Genomic DNA, 20271 nt, shown 5'->3' with positions numbered 1-20271 from the left:
TTGATTCCTTAATTTATCTATTGGGAATTGTGCTGCTATAAACATTGATGTGACTGTGTTGTTATAGTAGGCCAATTTTAGATCTTTTGGGAAAATACCCAGCAGTGGGGTAGCAGGGTTATATGGTGTTTCCATCCTCAGTTTTTTTTTTTGAGGAATCTCCAAAATGCTTTCCAGAGTGGTTGTACTAATCTGCAGACCCACCAACAATGTACAAGTGTTCCTTTCTTTCCACAACCTTGCCAGCATTTATTGTTGTTTGTATTCTTTTTAAAAAATTTTTATTTATTTATTTATTTTTATTGTAAACAAATGGGATACATGTTGTTTGTTTGTACGTGGCGTAAAGGCATACCATTTGTGTAATCATAAATTTACATAGGGTAATGTTGTTTGATTCATTCTGTTATTTTTTCCCTTCCCCCCACCCCTCCCACCCCTCTTTTCCCTCTATACAGTCCTTCCTTCCTCCATTCTTGCCCCCCTCCCTAACCCTAACTCTAACCCTAACACTAACCCCTCCCACCCCCCATTATGTGTCATCATTCACTTATCAGTGAGATCATTTGTCCTTTGGTTTTTTGAGATTGGCTTATCTCACTTAGCATGATATTCTCCAATATCATCCATTTGCCTGCAAATGCCATAATTTTATCATTCTTTATGACTGAGTAATATTCCATTATATATATATACCACAGTTTCTTTATCCATTCATCAATTGAAGGACATCTAGGTTGGTTCCACAATCTGGCTATTGTGAATTGAGCAGCTATGAACATTGATGTGGCTGTATCTCTGTAATATGCTGATTTTAAGTCCTTTGGGTATAGGCCAAGGAGTGGGATAGCTGGGTCAAATGGTGGTTCCATTCCAAGTTTTCTAAGGAGTCTCCATACTGCTTTCCAGAGTGGCTGCACCAATTTGCAGCCACACCAGCAATGTACGAGTGTACCTTTCTCCCCACATCCTCGCCAACACCTGTTGTTGCTTGTATTCTTGATAATCGCCATTCTAATTGGGGTGAGATGGAATCTTAGGGTGGTTTTGATTTGCATTTCTCTTATTACTAGAGATGTTGAACATTTTTCCATGTTCGTTGATTGCTTATAGATCTTCTTCTGTGAAGTGTCTATTCATTTCCTTAGCCCATTTGTCGATTGGATTATTTGCATTCTTGGTGTAGAGTTTTTTGAGTTCTTTATAGATTCTGGAGATTAGTGCTCTATCTGAAATATGATTGGCAAAGGTTTTCTCCCACTCTGTAGGCTCTTTCTTCACATTGCTGATAGTTTCCTTTGCTGAGAGAAAGCTTTTTAGTTTGAATCTATCCCAGTTATTGATTCTTGCTTTTATTTCTTGTGCTATGGGAGTCCTGTTGAGGAAGTCTGGTCCTAAGCTGACATGTTGAAGATCTGGACCTACTTTTTCTTCTATAAGATGCAGGGTCTCTGGTCTGATTCCGAGGTCCTTGATCCATTTTGAGTTTAGTTTCATGCATGGTGAGAGATATGGGTTTAGTTTCATTCTGTTGCATATGGATTTCCAATTCTCCCAGCACCATTTGTTGAAGAGGCTATCTTTTCTCCATTGAATATTTTTGGCCCCTTTGTCTAGTATAAGAAAATTGTATTTATTTGGGTTTGTGTCCATGTCCTCTATTCTGTACCATTGATCTACTTTCTATTTTGGTACCAATACCATGCCGTTTTTGTTACTATTGCTTTGTAGTAGAGTTGAAGATCTGGTATTGCAATACCCCCTGCTTTGCTCTTTCTGCTAAGGATTGCTTTAGCTATTCTGGGTTTCTTATTCTTCCAGATGAATTCATAATTGCTTGTTCTATTTCTGTAAGATACGTCATTGGGATTTTAATTGGAATTGCTTTGAATCTGTATAGCACTTTTGGTAGTATGGCCATTTTGACAATATTAATTCTTCCTATCCAAGAACATGGGAGATCTTTCCATGTTCTAAGGTTTTCTTTAATTTCTTTCTTTAGTGTTCTGTAGTTCTCATTGTAGAGGTCTTTCACCTCTTTTGTGAGATTGATTCCCAAGTATTTTATTTCTTTTGAGGCTATTGTGAATGGGGTAGTTTTCCTAATTATTCTTTCCGAAGATTCATCACTTATGTATAAAAATGCATTAGATTTATGTGCATTGATCTTATATCCCGCTACTTTGCTGAATTCACTTATGAGTTCTAAAAGTTTTCTGGTGGAATTTCCTGGTTCCTCTAAGTATATAATCATATCATCAGCAAATAGGGATAGTTTGAGTTCTTCTTTTCCTATTCGTATCCCTTTCATTTCTTTGGTCTGTCTAATTGCTCTGGCTAGAGTTTCAAGGACGATATTGAATAGAAGTGGTGAAAGAGGGCATCCCTGCCTCGTTCCAGTTTTTAGGGGGAATGCTTTCAGTTTTTCACCATTTAGAATGATATTAGCCATGGGCTTAGCGTAGATGGCCTTTACAATGTTAAGGAATGTTCCCACTATCCCATTTTTTTCTAGTGTTTTGAACATGAAGGGGTGCTGTATTTTATCAAATGCTTTTTCTGCATCTATTGATGTTGTTTGTATTCTTAATCATTGTCATTCTGACTGGAGTGAGATGAAATCTCACTGTAGTTTTGATTTGTATTTCCCTGATTACTAGAAATATTCAACATTTTTTTCATGTGTTTATTGGCTTTCTGTTTTCCTTCTATGGAGAAGTTTCTGTTTATTTCTTTTAAAGTGCTTACCTGATTACCTGGTTTAATCACATGAAATGTTCATTGAACATTATTTTAAACTGGATGGATATCACATTTCAATCCAAAGTTTGAGTCTGAGACTACTTTGAGAATTCACATAGGTTTGAAGAACCTTGAAACTTTCTGACCAGGGGCACTACTTTTTGGCTCATCTAATAAAAACATTATTCCAGTTTGGGTGTCTTTCCTGTAGCAGTCTCTAAAACATCTTAAAGGGACACAATACAAATCAAGTTTTAGGATCGGTTCTGGGTTTCAGCTGAGTTGTCATGGCCAAAGACAGTCTTTTTTTTTTCCCCAGTACTGGAGTTGAAACCCATGGCTTCATGCATACTAGGCAAGTGCTCTACCACCAAGCTACATCTCCAGCCCTTTTCATTTATTTTGAGATGGGGTCTCACAGGGCATACTCTTGAATCAGATGCAATAGTCTAAACTTCTTCATTAGTCCATTTGAATAGCACAATCCTAGTGTTTGGTCTGGCATGAACTAAGCATCAGAACAATTCTACTTGCTTTCTGTTTATACATGTGTATTGAGGTGGAAAATGTTTGAATTACCTTAACATCTGACACTAGAATTCCTCTATGGAAAGGAAGTGTCTTTGAGAAAAGTGTGATAAAGAAGCAGTAGGGATACAAGAATCCACCCCCACCCCAAACCTCATATCCCAAAGCCTCTTGGTATGAGATAAGAAAAGTAATTTATGTCTGCCATTGGAGAGTTGGGAAAGAGGAAAGAACAGAGGAGGGAGACAGGAGAAGGAAGACAGAGAATGCAGAGGAGCGTGTCAGAGTGGGTGCATTGAAGGTAGATATAGTGTTAGGGTCAATAGAGGAAACCATTACAAGTGGTAGCTAACAAGGACTAGGAGAACAAGAATGTACAAGAGGGTTTTCAGTCTTCTTCTTCTTCTTCTGTTTTTTTTTTTTTTTTTTTTTTTTTTTTTTTTTTTTTTTGTGGTGCTGGGGATTGAATCCAGGGCCTTGTGCTTATGAGGCAAGCACTCTATCAACTGCGCTATCTCCCCAGTCTGATTTTTCAGTCTTCTTTTTTTCTTTTTTTTCCCACACGAGGAACTTTTATTTTATGCGGACAAATCATGCCCGCTCGGGGGAAAAGGGGAAAGGAAAAGAAGAAAATGGTGTAGGGTTTCTCCTCAGTTATCGGAATTTCACAGGCTGGGAGGAACCAATCGCGGAGGAGAATTATTACAGACTGACTGATGGACCAATGACATATTAGAACGTAATGTGGGACGCAGGAAGTTTACGGCAACGTAAGCTGGAAATTCCTGTAACGGGAGAGGCGGGCGTAACGCAGATTGACAGGTGGTTGGGAGGCCGGGTTCCTGTAATGGGAGAGGCGGGTGTAACGCAGATTGACGGGTGGTTGGGAGGCCAGATTCCTTACATTCCCCCATTTCTTTTTTTATAAAAAATAAAAAATTTTGCTCTCCAGTTCTTTTTGAAGCCTTCTCTCTCTTTCCTGCCTAGGTGACTGGGGTTGGTTTTGCAGGTGAGATGTAAAAAGTTCATTCTACTTCTAGGCTTCCAAAGGCAGATGATTTTCATGGATTTCATTTTCTTGATTTGACTGATCTATTTCTACACTAACTGCCTGTTCCAATTCTGACTTCATTTACCCCTCTAATACTAGGAACTCCTTCACTGCTGTAGGGAAAAGGGGTGATGACTGATCTGACTTCTTCGAGCTGGAAGTGGACAGTGTGGGGCAAGCAGTTTGGAGGTTCCTTTTTAGAAATTGCTTCAATTGAGGGGTTCATGGTAGAAGTTCGGTTGCGGGAGAGCAGGCTGTAAAGGCATCTGGGGATGTGTGCTTCTATGAGAGAAGAATAAAAATACATGAGTACTGAAATAAGATTGATACAATATAAATGTTATAGGATCTGGAACTTGCTAATGCATATTATAAAGATGATAGAAATTAATAATTCCTCACCAGGGGGTGGAAGAATTGAGAAGTTGTTCCTATAACAAGGCCTAGCAAAGGCTGGAGAGGACAGGCCTTCATTTGGCAGCTTTAACATTGTCTAGGTTATCAGGAAGTGAACACAATATTTAGTAGAGATCTCTATACTTCTGTTACTAGCAAACATAGATTAATCCTACTTGTGTCTGTAGGCCTTAAACTGACTAAAAACTTCTGACTCTAGCAGTTTCTCTTGATAGTTACTATTATTTTTAAATGCCCAAGAATGCCTATACTTTGGTTTTAACTGATTTGCTAGGTGTTTAAGATCAAACTGGTCAAAGTGACCTGTTCCTGTCTGTTAAAGAGTCAGTTGAGTTTCCACAGGGGTCACTCATAGAGAACTTAAGAGCAGCTTCTTAGCTCCATTAGTGCCATTTGGTTAGGCAGGGTCTTCTCGATGACGTGGCTTTCCTTTTTCCATGACCCTCCTCTGCAGCAGATGCACTGAGTGGCTTTTTCTCTAGCAGTCTCATCAATCTCCTTGCTCAGGAGGTTATGTGACCCAGAGTTGTAAAGCTCCTTGGAGAAGTCCTCTTGTTCCCTGGGTTCAGGTTGACTTTGAGGGCAAGACCCAAATATGGACTTTTCTTGACCTCTGTATTTAATCTCTATCTTTAAGTTTGATCTTAACCATCAAGCAAGTCAGTCTCACCAGTCATAAAGTAAGAGTACTGGGCTTTAGCTTTAATGTCTATAACTTTACAGTTATTTACCCCCTTTTTATCTAATCGGGGATTACATTATCTGTTCTATAGGTGATGGCTTACTATTCCAAGTTAATTTATGGTGTTCACTCTTGAAGCAGTACTTCTGCAAAATATTGATCAGGCAACAATTAGAGTTTACAAGGAAAATACAAAATGGAATTGCCAACAGTAAAACATTCAGTTTGTGCAATAGCTATCTTGAATTTTGGCTGAGTTCCATTTGTGCTACTGCATATTACACTCTTTCTTAAATGTCATTTTATATATACCCTATTGATGACAGGTCCTATAATAGAATATTAAATGATAGGTTTACCATTACAGACAAGTTTAATTTGGAGAACAGCAGCTTGATAAATTTCTGCTTTAAAGGCTTGTATACCTGGAAAATATGAACACATTTAATATACAAAGAATAATGTTTTTAAGTATGTTACTCCATGTAATAACTTTATAAATTAATCAGATATCTCTAACAAACACATTTGAGTAATCCCATACATGTTGACTCCAATTCACTCATCTTATTGTAGAAAAACCAAGATATTAGACAAGTGTACCAATAGTATTTGCTGTCTCTTTCCTGTTGAAGAAAATTCCTAGAAAAATTGATGTTAGACATTTTATAAACATTAATATTTTATTAGTTTGACCACTTAGAGACTTGTGAGTTAATTTTAAGGACATTTTACTTCTATTAGTTTACCCAATTTAAATTGAACCTCATTAAATCACGTGAATTAAAAATATTTGGATCCATTTTTAAAATTTTAATTTTCATGCGTGCTTATATTTAACACAAAAGCAAAGGCCTTGTCTCCATTGCAATGTAATAGATGTTCAAAAATAACTCTAGAGTTGAATAAAAAGAACTGATCAAAAATCATTAACCTAGGTCTGTAGGATCAAAATTGTGAGCTCAAAAATACAGCATTTAAGAAAAACAAAGTCCTAGAAGAAAAATGATAATGGTTATTAATTAAAGCATGAGAAAATGAGAAGGAGAGAAAAGTTGAAAGGGAGAAAAGTATTCTGAGTTGTAGCCCAGGAGAAATTTAAAATGGACACTTTTTTTTCTTTGGTTTGAACCTGGTCTCCTACTGAGCCTTTCTTCATTTACATTTCAATGTAACCCTTGACTGAGATCTGAATCTGAAAGGGGCTAATATGTTCTAGCAGAGACTTGATGCTTAGGTCCTTTTAATTTCTTGAGCCTGCAGGGAGAGCTAAGAAAGAAAAGATTTGAAAATAAGGAATCAGCCAAGAGAATGTGTTCAGGTTTTACTCCCTCCATGTCAGCCACCTCCAGTAAAGGAGCTAGAATGTGTGTACGAGACCACGTGGTTGGGGGACTTGGTAGGCTGAATGGAGGAGCGGAAGGAGAAACAGAATGAGGTGAACTCAGAAGGGAAAGAAGGGTTAAAAGGTGGGTGAGAAGCCAAGAGAGGTTTAGCAAGAAAGAAAGGAAAAACAAGAAGGGGAAAAGTTCCTTTCCATTCACCAGGTTGCCCATATATGTACTTAATTATAACTAGTATAATTAGGCATATAATTTTACCTAGTATAAAGCTAGAATTTAGGGTGTCATAAATAGACCATTCTGACTTACTATCTAAAGGACAATTTAGCTCTGATTCAGGGAATAGGTGAAGGGGTTTGAGATGATTTAATAAGTATCTCAGGGGCGAGTTTGTTGGGCTGGATGTCCCGAATCCCATGGTAATCTGAGACCCACCTGGCTAATGGATTTGGCGTCCCAAAAACCACAGTGCCAGGCAACGAGAGGTTAGAACAATGGTTTGGTCGTCACCTGAAACCAATGTTTAACCGGGCAAACAGACGAGAGAGTTTCAAGACCTGGCCAGGATTTCGAGCGAGACGCAGAAGACCGCGAGAGGGAAGCGCGGGCGAGCGGCGAGAGCCGCAAGCCAGCGGAGGGAACCATGGGGATGGCCGCTTCTCAAATAAGGAGGGGGCTGTGGCGGGAGCTGCGGAAGAGAGCGAGCTTCAAACCCTGAGAAAGAATCTCAGCACCATAAAATTCAGGCATCCACTCAACAACTAAGACCAATTATGGAGGCCAAGGAGGTACCCCCACACCTCGGCAGTTGAGCGGCAGGAGCCGCGAGGGGGAAGCCGCAGGGTGGCGAGAGGGAGCCGTGAGGTGAGCAGCGGAAGGCCGCGAGAAGGAAGCGCGGGTGGCCGAGATGTGTTAAGTGGTCAGGGGCCTGCCTAAGGGGAACTCACCAATTTTGGAGTCCGGTGTTGTATGCAGAAAACTGGGCATCCAGGTAAATGGAAGGTGAACCTGAATCTGCAGGCGCAGGAGCCATCGGATGGGATTCCGCTTGCTTAGTCAGCGGAAAAAACCCATCCGAGTCACGGCACCAGATGTTAGGGCAGATGTTAGGGGCAGTTTTGGTTCGTCGATAACTCCCAGAAAAACGCTCCGCAGACACAGGTCCCACACGAGGAACTTTTATTTTATGCGGACAAATCGTGCCTGCTCGGGGAAAAGGGGAAAGGACGATTTTTCAGTCTTCTAATCTCATATATAGCATGTTAAGATTTTTGCTTTTTCATGAAAAGGCTAAATTTTGTGCTTGGATTGATGCAGTGCAGAACAAAGACTGTTACCCTGGAGAGACAAGCACATGGGAACATATGCATCCTAGTATTTACAGGAATCTTGAAGAAAGCATTAGCTTCTGCAGGCCATGCTCATGTGTATTTTGAGCAATGGTTACTTAGCCTTCATGATACAGGGAGGTCTCAAGGGCTGGAAGTGACCTTCAGTGGTAGAGTGCTTTCCTAGCATGGAGAAGGCCTTGGGTTCAATCTCCATTACTGCCAAAAATAAAATTATGATGTAGGGAGGCCTCAACTGATGTGTGGACTATATGAGCATCTAACATGTGTGAGGTCCAGTCTGGTCCCTATATCTTTCCTCAGATTTCTATCCTTTCTCTTTCCTTGACCTTTAAATGTCACGCCCTGACCTGCACCTATGGGCACAGCCCAGCTCCAGGCCCATTGGACATTCTGGAGATACAAGTAGCATCCAGCCAGATGATCTGGGATGCTACAAAAAATCAGTCCTGTTGCTCAAACCTTCCTGACCTCATGCCCTGGTCTTGAAAAGCAAGACCTATCTTATTCTCAAATCCTAGGGCCTTCTTTCCTTCTTCACCCTGGATGTCTCAGAACTTATAATTGAACTTTTACTTTTCTAAATTTCTCCTCTGATATTCTGCCTACTCATTTCCCCCTGGAAATGAAGAACCTGGGATCTAGGCCTATGTATAAGATACACTTACTATTTGACTTTTGCAATGCAGATCTACTCTCTGGCAATTAGATACCTCCCCTTTAAAACATTGTGATATTAACTTATCAGGGTTAGGTGCAAGTTACAAGACCAGGAGCCAACTGGTCTTGATAGCGACTTTAAAGGTGTGGTGAACTCTGGTCAGGTTGGGGCAAGGGACTTGATTGCACACTCCACCAAGTGTTTGAGTGTGACCGTGGAGGAGAAAGCAGAGACAGGCATAGGATCTTGTTTTTCAGTACTCAGGCGACTGAGCCACAAACTCAACAAGTGGCTTGGAGCTGTGCAGCAGGATCAGCCCCCATGTGGGGAGATGCTGACTGGAGTAGGCACTCAGAACACGACCAGAACCCAGATCAACAGAACCTGGGTTCAGCAAAAGATGGAGTTAGTTTCAAGGGGACATTGGAAAGACAGACTGAGGGAAATTCAGACTGAAGATTCAGTGTATGGACTGAATCAATATAACTGTTGGGTTGTGACTAGGAGGCCATGGGGGTTATCTCTAGTTTGCCAGTCTTCTGGAATACAGGTAAGAAAATAATTTCTAGGCAACTGGATCAGCTGATTGCTTAGGTCTTCCCTTTTCTACTCAAACCTGTGCTAGAATGGGGTTAAACTTGTCTATGGAGGGAGACAGATTACTGACACCAGATCTCTCCAGGTGAAAGATTCTGGAGTTCTATGAACAGCCTCAGACATATCAGGAGGGGTGAGGGAATACCTGGTGAAGATAATCACAGCACCCTTCATGCTCCTCAGAGAAACTAGGCCAGTGCATATCTGAACTGGGCCCCTCTGCATCATGTGTGTTAGATGGGTCCTTGATCAGAGAAGCACACATACATGTGGAGTTCACTCCAGTGTGAAAGAGAGGAACATAGTGCCTGACACAGGGCAGGCCCCCCATATGGGTTGGTTAAGTGGATGAAAGATGAAAGTTGATTAAACCGAACAGGAAAAACTGATGGCTATGAGAAAAGATATATTAGCAGCCATCCCGGGAAATAGTCCTTGTTCTCTCACGTGATTCTTACCATAACAACTGAGCCTCAACCTTTCCCCTAGAATAAGAAAAATAATTCTCAAAACACATTTTCAGATTATAGATTGCTAAAGCCAAGGAGATGTTCCTACCCTTGACCCAATCCATTCCACTCTGGGGATTCTATCATAAGGCAATAATTCAACAAAAACAAAAAAGCCAAGTGCGCAAAGGTATTTATGCCAACATCATCTGAAGCAGCTGAAAGATGAAAACAGCCTGCATGTCTAGTAACAGGGAAGAGGTTGAGTGAATTTTGGTACATCTGCTCAATGGGATATCCTGAAGCCATTAAAATGACCACTGTGAAGATTATATACCAGATATGGGACACATGTAATAAATCATTTAGTAAAAAAGAAGTACACAAATTGCTACCTACATTATTAGTGCAAGTATGTGGGGTGTTTTTCCTTGCGTCAATTGACTTTTTTCCAAGTTTCTATCACTGTGGTTAAATTGCAAATGGAATATAAATGTGACTTCAGAATATCTAATGTCCTCCACCTCAGCCCTGGTTTAAAAGTGATAGATATTGGAATTCTGGGAAGACAACAGGAGGGGGGGTGACATAGTGTGTGAATTGACTTGAATCACCATATAAGAAACAGAATGCCTGATTAACTATATAAAGACCTAGGGTCAACATTTATAGCAAAACTAGGTGACAGAGTACAAGCACCAACCATAGACATATCGTGGAACAAAGCAGAGGGAAACAACAGGGCAGCTCATGGAACTGAGAAATCAGGAGAAAACATCAGCCATGATGAAAAGTATGCAGGGTCAATTTGAGAGCAGCAGCAAAAATGGGAATTTGTCCACTTGAATGATGGATGAGAACAAAGGGCTTGTGGTAAGGCCTAAAGGGACCGGGGCACTCTAGCCTCTTTGAAAATGAACTCAAGACTGAGTAACCTGTGGTGCACCATTTGAAGACAGGCCCCATGCTACTGGAAACTTCTAGGAGAGGAACTGAAATTGAATAAGGACAAAAGAAACTAAAGAAAGAGAAAGTTCAGGTCAAAGTGTAGAAGGAAATAAGAACCAGGAAAACAAAATGATGAATGATTTTAAAAAATAACTTATTATAGAATGTAGACTGCCTTTTAAAAAATTATTTTTTATTTTTAGTGGTACTAGAGATTAAACCCAGGACCTCATATTTGGTAGGCAAGTGCTATAACACTGAACTACCTCCCAGCCCTTTTTTGTTTTTGTTTTGAGACAGTGTTTTACTAAGTTGCCCAAACTGGCCTCAAACTTATGATCCTCCTACCTCAGTCTCCCCAGTAGCTAGGATTACAATGTGGCCACTGTGCCTGACTCAGATGCCATTTTTGACACTGCATGAAAACAAGAGAAAAGAGAAATCTGTGGGATTATAAAAGCAATTTGAACAAAACAAAACAAATAAGTAAACAAAAACCATCCTGAACTCATACCAACATAACCATTAGGAAAGCATTAAGATAAAAAATTCCATGAAGAAAAGGATTAACAGTATTATACATACAGACAATGAAACATACATGCTAGAGTCACTCAAAAAGAGGTCATAATATCATATAGCATTTTATTTTGAACAAAAATATTGAAGAACAAAATAAATCAGAATTATAAAAATGTAGAAATGAGATAACAAAAGAATTACAAACAAAAAATAAATCATTTTAGAAACAAAGCCTAAATATCGCCAAATGCAAGGGAAAACAGAACAAATAGTACCTTAAGATAAACAGAAGAAAAAGAGGAATTAAAACAGGTCTTTTAATTTGAGAATAATTTTAGATTTACAGAAAAGTTGCAAAGATAGTGTAAAGAATTCCTGCGAGGGTGGCAAGAATGGAGGAAGGAAGGACTGTATAGAGGGAAAAGAGGGGTGGGAGGCGTGGGGGGGAAGGAAAAAAATAACAGAATGAATCAAACAACATTATCCTATGTAAATTTATGATTACATAAATGGTATACCTTTACTCCACGTACAGAGAAACAACATGTATCCCATTTGTTTACAATTAAAAAAAAAAGAATTCCCGCATCACCTTCACCTAGCCTACCTTAATGTAAACATAACCATAGTAATTTATCCAAACTAACAAATTAACATTGGCACAGTGTTGTTAACTAAAGTACAGATTCCATTTGGATTTCACTAGTTTTTCACTGATGTCTTTTTTCCGTTCCAGGATCCAAAGTCACTTATGTTGGAAGGCAACAATATACAGTCAGTTAACAACATAACATGCACAGTGCCCAGCATCCAAAAAATTATTAGGTAGGGGAGAAGCAAGAAAGAGTGACTCATCAGCAGGAGAAGAATAAGATATAGATATTAAGGAAATAATGGAATTAACAGAAAATAACTTTAAAACAGTTATTGTTAATATGTTCAAGTATTTAAATAAAAACATGAACGTAACAAGGAAGGAAATGATAGACATAAAGCAGTGAAATGGACAGGAAATGATAGACATAAAGTAGTGAAATGGACAGAGCTAGCAGATACATAAAAAGAAAAATTCACTGGATGAGCTTAATAACAGACTGGACACTGCAGAAAAGATTAGTGAACTTGAAAACAAAGCAATAGAAACAGAAAGGGGGAAAAACAGAAGAAAAAAACTGAAAAGATGTCCAGAGTCTCTGTAACCTATGGGGCAATAATAAGGGGCATAATATATGTATAACTGGAGTCCTAAAGGAAGAGGCAGAAGAAATAATGGCAGAAATGTTTTCATACTGGATAAAAACTATAAATCCTCAAACCCAGGAAGTTCAACAAACCCCAAGCAGGATAAGATAAACATAAAGTAAACCACACCAAGGCACAACATAATCAAACTGCTGGAAGTCAATGACACAAAAAAAATCCTGAAACTCAGCCAGAGAAAAAGAGGTACATTATGTACAGAGGAACAAAGATAAGAATGACTGCAAAAACAAGGCCTTGTTTCTAACAACAGCTTTAAAAGAAAAGTCTGTCAGCCTACAGTGCTCTCCCCAGGAAAAATATTCTTTAAAAATGAAGACTCTTCAGACAAATAAAAACTGAGAATTAATGAACATCACTTGAACTTTTGAAACAGTAAAGAAAATTCTGACAACTAAAAACTATAAAACAGGGAAATTTGGAACTACATGAAGGAAAGAGGGTGGAAGTTATGGCAAAGATGAATATTTATAAAATAAAATTTTTTCATTTAAAAATGTTATTAAAAGACAATTTAAAAAAAAGACAATTCACTTAAAAAAATAACAGTGTGCCCTGCATGGTGGCATCTGCCTGTGATCCCAGCAACTGGGGAGACTGAGGCAGGAGAATTGCAGGACAGAGGCCAGCCTCAGCAATTTAGCAAGACCCTCAGAAACTTAGTGAGATCCTGTCTCAAAGGAAAAAATAAAAAGGACCCTGTCTCAAAATAAAAAATAAAAAGGACTGTTCTTAATTCTGTTAAGAACCCCTGGGTTTAATCTCCAGTACCTCAAAAGCAAAGAAGAACAAGAACATTTCATGGTCTTTATAACACATGTAGAAGTGAAATGCATGACCACATAGCACAAAGGATAGGAAGGGGAAATAGAAGTCCATTCTCGTGAAGTCTTCTTATACATGAAGTGGTATAATATTATTTGAAGGTAGACCAGGATTGGATAAATGTGTGGGTGCAAAACATGAAGCAACCACAGAAACAAAACAGAAGGAAAAAGAAAATACCTCCAAATAAGTGTAGCTAACGAATTTTCAAATAAGTGGATAAAATGAAATACTTAAAATGCAATCAAGTAATCCAAAAGAATTCATGATAAAAGGGAAAAGAAAGAAAGAACAAAGAACAAAGGGGCCAAATAGAAAACAAATAGCAAACTAATAAACTTTAATCTGTGTAGATAATCACATTAAGCATAAATGATCCGGACCCTCTAGTTAAAAACAGAGACCCAGGGCTGGAGGTTAAACTCAATGGTATTGTCCTTGCCTAACATGTACCTGGGTTTGATCTCCAGCACCACAAAATTAATCTAAATCAAACGAAAAGTGAACAAGTGTAAAACAACCAAACAAAAAACTCCGGAGACTGAACTTTGTGCTGTGTGCAAGAAGAAACCTACTTTAAATGTGAGGCTGGGTGTGGTGGCGCATACCTGTAATCCCAGCTACTTGGGAGCCTGGGGAAGGAGGATTGAAAGTTTGAGACCAGCTGGGGCAATCTAGTGAGGCCATGTCTTAAAAAAAAAAAAAAGTATATATAAATGAAGGCACATATGGATTAAACTTAAAAGAATAGAAAAAGATATACTTTGCAAACATTTGCCACCAGAGAACTGGAGTGGCTATATTAATAAAAAACGAAACAGACTTTAGCACAAGAAAGATTGCCAAGGATAATGAGGGATATTTCCTAATGTTGAAAAGGTTGATTAATAAAAAAGATTTAAAATGTGTGCACACTCAACACCAGAGCTTCAGAATTTGAGTCAAAAACCATCAAAAGTAAAGAGAAATGAGCAAATCCACAGTTATAGTTGGAGATCTCAACACTCCTTTCTTAGTAATTGATAGGACAGACAGATGACCAGTAAGAATATAGATGAAACACAGTCTACTGACTGACCTGGCATTTATGGAACATTAGCACTCAGCAACAGCAGAACGCACTTTCTTTTCAAGAGCATGTGGAACATTCACCAAGACGGAACACACTGTGGGCCTTAAAATAAATTTTGATACATTTAGAATAATTGAAATCACATAGAGTATGTTCTCTGACTAAAAATCAATTAAATGGGAAATCAATAGTAAAAGGAAAGTCCACATATATTTGGAAATTAAATGACATTCTTTTAAATAACCGGTGAGTCAAAGAAGGGAAATTACAATTTGAACTGAATGATAATGAAACCACAACATCAGAATTTGTGGTAGGTAACTAAAGTAGTGTTTTTGAATAAATTTTGGCTTTAAAAGTTTATATTAGAAAAGAAAGGTCTAAAGAAATCAATGATGTAAGCTTCTGCCAAAAAAAAAAAAAAAGCAAGAAAAGCAAACATAAAATTGATAGAAGGAAGTAATTAAGGAGTGGAAATTGATGAAATACAACACAGAAAAATAATAAAGTCAATAAAACTCCCAGTACTGGGGAAATCTACCACTGAGCTGCATCCCCAGCCCTTTTTATTTTTTTATTTTGAGACAGGGTCTCTATAGGTTTTTGAGCCTGGCCTCAAACTTGCAATTCTGCTGCCTCAGTCTCTAGAGTAGCTTGGACTATAGGCATGCACCACCATGCCCAACTGGAAACTTGGTTTTTAAAAAGGTCAATAAAGTTGATAAACCTCTAATCAGACTAATAAAAAGAAGGGAAAATGAAGGAAGAAGGGAGAGGGAAGAAAGGCATTAGGAATGAGAGGGGGGGGAATCATAACAGATCTTACAGATATTTTAAAAAGGGGAATATTATGAACAATTTTATGCTTAATGGATGAATTCTATCATACATTAGAATGGAAAAATACCAATTCTACAAACTCACTTAAAAAATAGAGGAGAAATATCACTCAGTTTAAGAGGTCAGAATTATTCTGACATCACAAGCAGATAATGATATTACAAGAAAACTAAAGACCAATATCTCTCATGAATAAAGGTAAAAAAAAAAAACATTTTGCAATATTTAAGCAATTTGAAACCAACAGTATCTGAAAAAGAAAATCAAGCACAATCAAGTGGGGTTTATCCCAGGAATGGGAAGTTCAATTAATATTCAAAACAGAAAATCCATCAATATATGAAAATGAGTTAGCTAGTCATATATATTTCACCTAGTTTTGTTGAGTTTTACTTTGCACATTTAAAAATTGGAATAATATGGAATTTACTTAGGTGTCTGATGTCAAGGGAGAATTTTTTTTTGCCAAAGAATTATTTTTCCCTGGAATCCTTTGTTGAGTGAATAATCTGACATTATTCCTTAATTTCTGATGTTTTCTTTGCCATGTATCAAGTTACTAATTCTCATGTTTGTCAAGTACTTTGCCAGTATTATCATTTCATAATGTTTAGTAATAATAGTTTTAAAGTAAATTTTATGTCTGGCAAAGCAAAGATCCTCGATACTTTTGTAAACATTTCCCCAGCTCTTATTTCTTAAAACTGAATGTATTTGTTAATAGATAATATATTTACTGGCTGAAAATTCAAATCATAAAACAGAGTATGCAGATGTAATAAATGTTACTAGATAATTTATGCATAAACAAGTAAATATGTAAATACAATAATACATAATGCATATGTCCAAATGGTAGTAAATTATGTAGTCTTTTTTAAAAAATATTTTTGGTTGTAGATGGACACAACACCTTTGGTTTATTTATTTATTTCTATGTGGTGCTGAGGGTTGAACCCAGTGCCTTATGTGTGCTAGACAAGGGCTCTGCCACCCAGCATAGTGTTTTTTTAAATTTATTGCAGGATCTTGCTCTGTTGCCCAGGCTGGCCTTGAACTTCTAGACTCAAGAGATCTTTCTATCTCAGCCTCCCACATACCCAAGTAGCTTGGACTTAGGTTTGTGCCACTACCCACACTTCCTGAGACGTCTAATGCAAATTGCATTTTTGCTTAACATTATATGTTGAAGCTTATTTCATTTTAGTATATAGGAAGCTCCCTCACTCTTTTTAATAGCTGGATACTACAATTTATCAAACAATTTCCTATTGATGGTTATCCAATCACTTCCACTTGCTTATGTAATAACAATAAATAAAAAAGAATAAGGTTGTACATATGCTTTTTTACATAGATTCATGGATATCTGTAGGATATCCTTGTATATTACAATGTATATTGTATATACTCATTATATATGTTAATCCCTAAAAGAGGAACTGCTAGAATAAAAGATATATGTATTTATAATTTTTAAATCTTGCTAAATTGCTTTCCATAAAGGCTATAGCAATATTCAATACTGTAATTTAATAAGAAATATACATATTGCATGCATTTCTCTCTTATATATCTGCCCCAGTTCCTAACATAAATTCTCCTAAAAACCCTTGTAAATTCCTGAGTGATATAGGTGCTAGGAATGTCTGTTTTGTTGTAAAGAAATGACTTTTGATGGACTCCTGGCTGGGAGCTGGTTACCAGACCACGTCACGATTAGAAGCTTGGAACTTTGTCCCCACACCCTGTCCTCCAGGGAGGCAAGAGGAACTAGAGATTGAGGAAATAATCAGTCATACTTGTGTGAAGAAGCCTCCATAAAAATCCTTAACGTCAAGGGTTTGTAGAGCTTCTGGGTGGGTGAATGCTTTCATGTGCTTTGGGGTGACGCACTCCAACTCCATAGGGAGAGAAGTTGCTTGCTCCGTGCACTTCCGGACCTCACCCCTGCTCCTCTTCACCTGATTGTTCATCTGTCTGTTATATCCTTCATCATACAATAAACCAGTAAATATAGGTAAAATTTCCTTGAGTTCTATGAGCCATTCTAGCAAATTAATGAACATGAGAATAGGGCTGTGAGAACCCCCAATTTGTCAGGCAGAAGTCTGGATGACCTGGGGACCCATAATTGGTGCCTGAGGTAGGCAGCGGGGGTGATTCTCGTGGGACTGAGCCCTTAATCTATGGTATGGACTAACTCTGAACAGTTACTCTCAGAAATAAATAATAGGACACTAACTGGGACACCAACAGAGAATTATTTGAGTATAGAGAAGAAACCATTTGTTTTTCCTACACCTTTTTACCCACACGCTTATCAATGTCATATTTTCAAACTTTTTGAAAAGGAATTGAACTCAGGAGTGCTATACCAACCATGTAACATCTCTAGCCCTTTTAAAAAAAATCTTTTGATTGGTCAATTGCCCAGGCTGGCATCAAATTTGTGATCCTCTTGTTTTAGCCTCCTGAGTAGCTGGGATTATAGGTGTGGACCACCATGACCAGTTTTAGTTGTGATTTTAATGAAGTAATCTATAATATTTTGATTTTAAGTAAGATACTGTTACTCTTTGTTAAGAGATTGAGCCATTCTTCCTATACATTAAAAGTTTAAAAAAATTAACATGAATGTGAAATTTTAGTTTTTTTTTTTTTTTTTTTTTTCCCAGAATGTAGGTCTGGGTGATTTATTTTCTTGTTGGTGAACTGTATCATTTTAATATGCTTTCTAATGCCAAACCATCACTACAGTGCTAGCCTAAGCTCTGCTTCACTATCACAGATAATTTTTTGATATGTTTGACTTAGTTAGTGTTTCAGTTGTTTTCTGTCCACATTCAAAAGTGGCTTTGGCCTGATGTTCCTCCAGTGTTCGTGCTTTTCTTGACAGGTTTTGCTATCAGGGTCATGATGATCTCCTAAAATGAACTGAGCAGCTTTCTTCTTTGCTTTTTTTTCTCAAATTCCTCTCTGTTCTCCTGGCCTGAAGACGACAGGACTGGCTCCTGTTCAGACCTGTTCCAGGACCTATGGTGATCTCCAGCAAGTTCCTGGCTCTCTTCTTGCCTCTCAGTGGTATTGTCTCTGGCATCTCTCTGTTTCTCCTCCGGTCTGATTCCCAGTGGGCTCCCCAAGCATCTTTGCTTCAACCTGAACTGGCCTCTGTATGAACCCAGGGGAGGGGATTTCCTTGGCAGATGGAGGTTCTCCGTGTGTCCCTCCCACTTCCTCCAGGAGTTCTCCCAGCTGTGATCATTAGCTCTTTCCTGGGCTTCTGCTGCTGGCTCTCTGCTGCCCTCGCCTGCTTTCTGGCCACTGTGTCATGGCTTCCTGAAGTCAGAGGCATTGAGAATGGCACTCAGTTCCACAGGTTCCGTGTTTGCAGATGTCTTGAAATCCCCGGGAGTTCTCCAGAGCAATTGATTTGAAGAGGGTGCTGCAATGAGGCCATAGTTCTGATGCCTCAGAAAAAGCCTGGACTCTGCCCTTAGGGAGAACCACTAATGACTTTTCTACTCCAGGTCAACTTTTTGAAGGCCTGGTATGACCTGGCAGGGCAACTCTGCAAACCTCAGAATGGGAGGGCATCATGTTGAGTCTGGACCTTTGTCCAACGTGCTCCTTTCCTGTCTTTTCTTGCTACCTGAGACAATTTGTATGTCTAGCTGCCAGGGTGGATGAAGCCAGATGGTGAGGCAGCAAATTGTCCATCTTCTGATGACCCTTTCCTTGTCACCTTAAGGATGCCATCTAAGGCCAAAATCCTGGAGGGGCACTTTTGTAAGTATGTTTGCCACTATTTAATATCACTTAGTGGTTAAGAGCCTGACATCTGGAACCAGGCAGATCTGAAGCCTGGGTATGCCACTTACTAGCTGGGTACTTTGGAGCAAATAGCTTAGGGGATGGGGAGTAAGAAACTGGGGTCAGGTGGCCCTGGTTCTATTGATGACCACGGATATTTCTTAATCCATGAGGGAATGAATAAAGTGCTTGGACCTGGCCAATAACTAAACCAGCTCTAACAACTTAAGGAGTTGTTGGATATGGGAATGTGAATAAATGTGAAAGGTCATATGGAGTCTGCAGAGATAAAGACAGTGTTACAAAGAATTGTCTTGAAGCCACCTCCAGGTATCTGTGTGAAAGACCTCCTGGGGAGATGACATCTTTTGCCTGGGTTGATTGGACTGGACCAGCAAGTGTGGGTAAGAAACAGATTCCTAGAAGTGAGATTTTGGTGAAAAGGGAGAGAACAGGGGCCAGAGACACATTAGGCTGATGGAGAGCTTGGATGTACTCTCTACCAATGACAATTGGCAGGTGGTCAGGTTAGAACTAGAGAGTTGGGAGTTACCTCCAGGGATCCCAAGGGCTTGGGCTACATTTTGGAACATGAAATTGAGTGGTATGTGACCTGGAGTCTAGGCATCCTCCCCCTGGATCAAAGGGCTGGATGAGGGTGGGTACTGTATAAGGGGAGGTCAGGGAATGCCCCAAGCCTGAGGCAGAGGACCCAAGAAATGCTTCTCTGGACTGCTGTATGAGGCAGCACAGGATGACTTAAGCTGGGGGAGGAACCGTCAAAGGGCCTTTTTGATCAAACCCTGGAAAAGTCTCATTTTGCCTTGTGATCTAACCCCTAGAATCCACCCTAGTCCCGTCCCTGCCTTTCTCTCTGAAAAGTTTATTCCTTTTAGACCTTGAGGAATTATGAGTGCTGTTTGCCAAGTTTTTCCAGTTTTCTCTCCCTCCAGGCACGTGATAGGATTGCACTTCTTGGCTCTCTGTAGCGGTTGGAGCCAGAGTGACCATTTATGGCCAGTGGATAGTGCAGGGGAGGGACATGCGCTACTTCTGGGCCAGTGCATTTCATTAGCATTGCAAGACCCTCCAGAGTTCTCTTTCTGCCAGTGATATGGTAGAGTTCAAGATGACAGCTGCTTTCCCAAGCAGGAGATGTGGAACAGACCACC

At 39.1% G+C, this 20271-nt stretch overlaps 1 protein-coding gene across 2 annotated transcripts in view; it reads left to right on the top strand.

The window, feature by feature from the left end:
- The first annotated feature begins 7456 nt into the window (after positions 1-7456).
- The window catches only part of Ampd3 (adenosine monophosphate deaminase 3), a 126505-nt gene continuing 113690 nt past the window's right edge, over positions 7457-20271 (top strand). For both annotated transcript variants that reach the window (XM_047516173.1, XM_047516168.1), the window contains exon 1: positions 7457-7627. The gene's annotated coding sequence lies outside the window, so the exon portion shown is untranslated. The remainder of the gene's footprint in view (positions 7628-20271) is intronic.

This window comes from Sciurus carolinensis, chromosome 11 (assembly GCF_902686445.1).
Source record: "Sciurus carolinensis chromosome 11, mSciCar1.2, whole genome shotgun sequence".
Lineage (NCBI taxonomy): Eukaryota > Metazoa > Chordata > Mammalia > Rodentia > Sciuridae > Sciurus > Sciurus carolinensis.
This window is presented reverse-complemented; position numbering and strand designations above follow the sequence as displayed.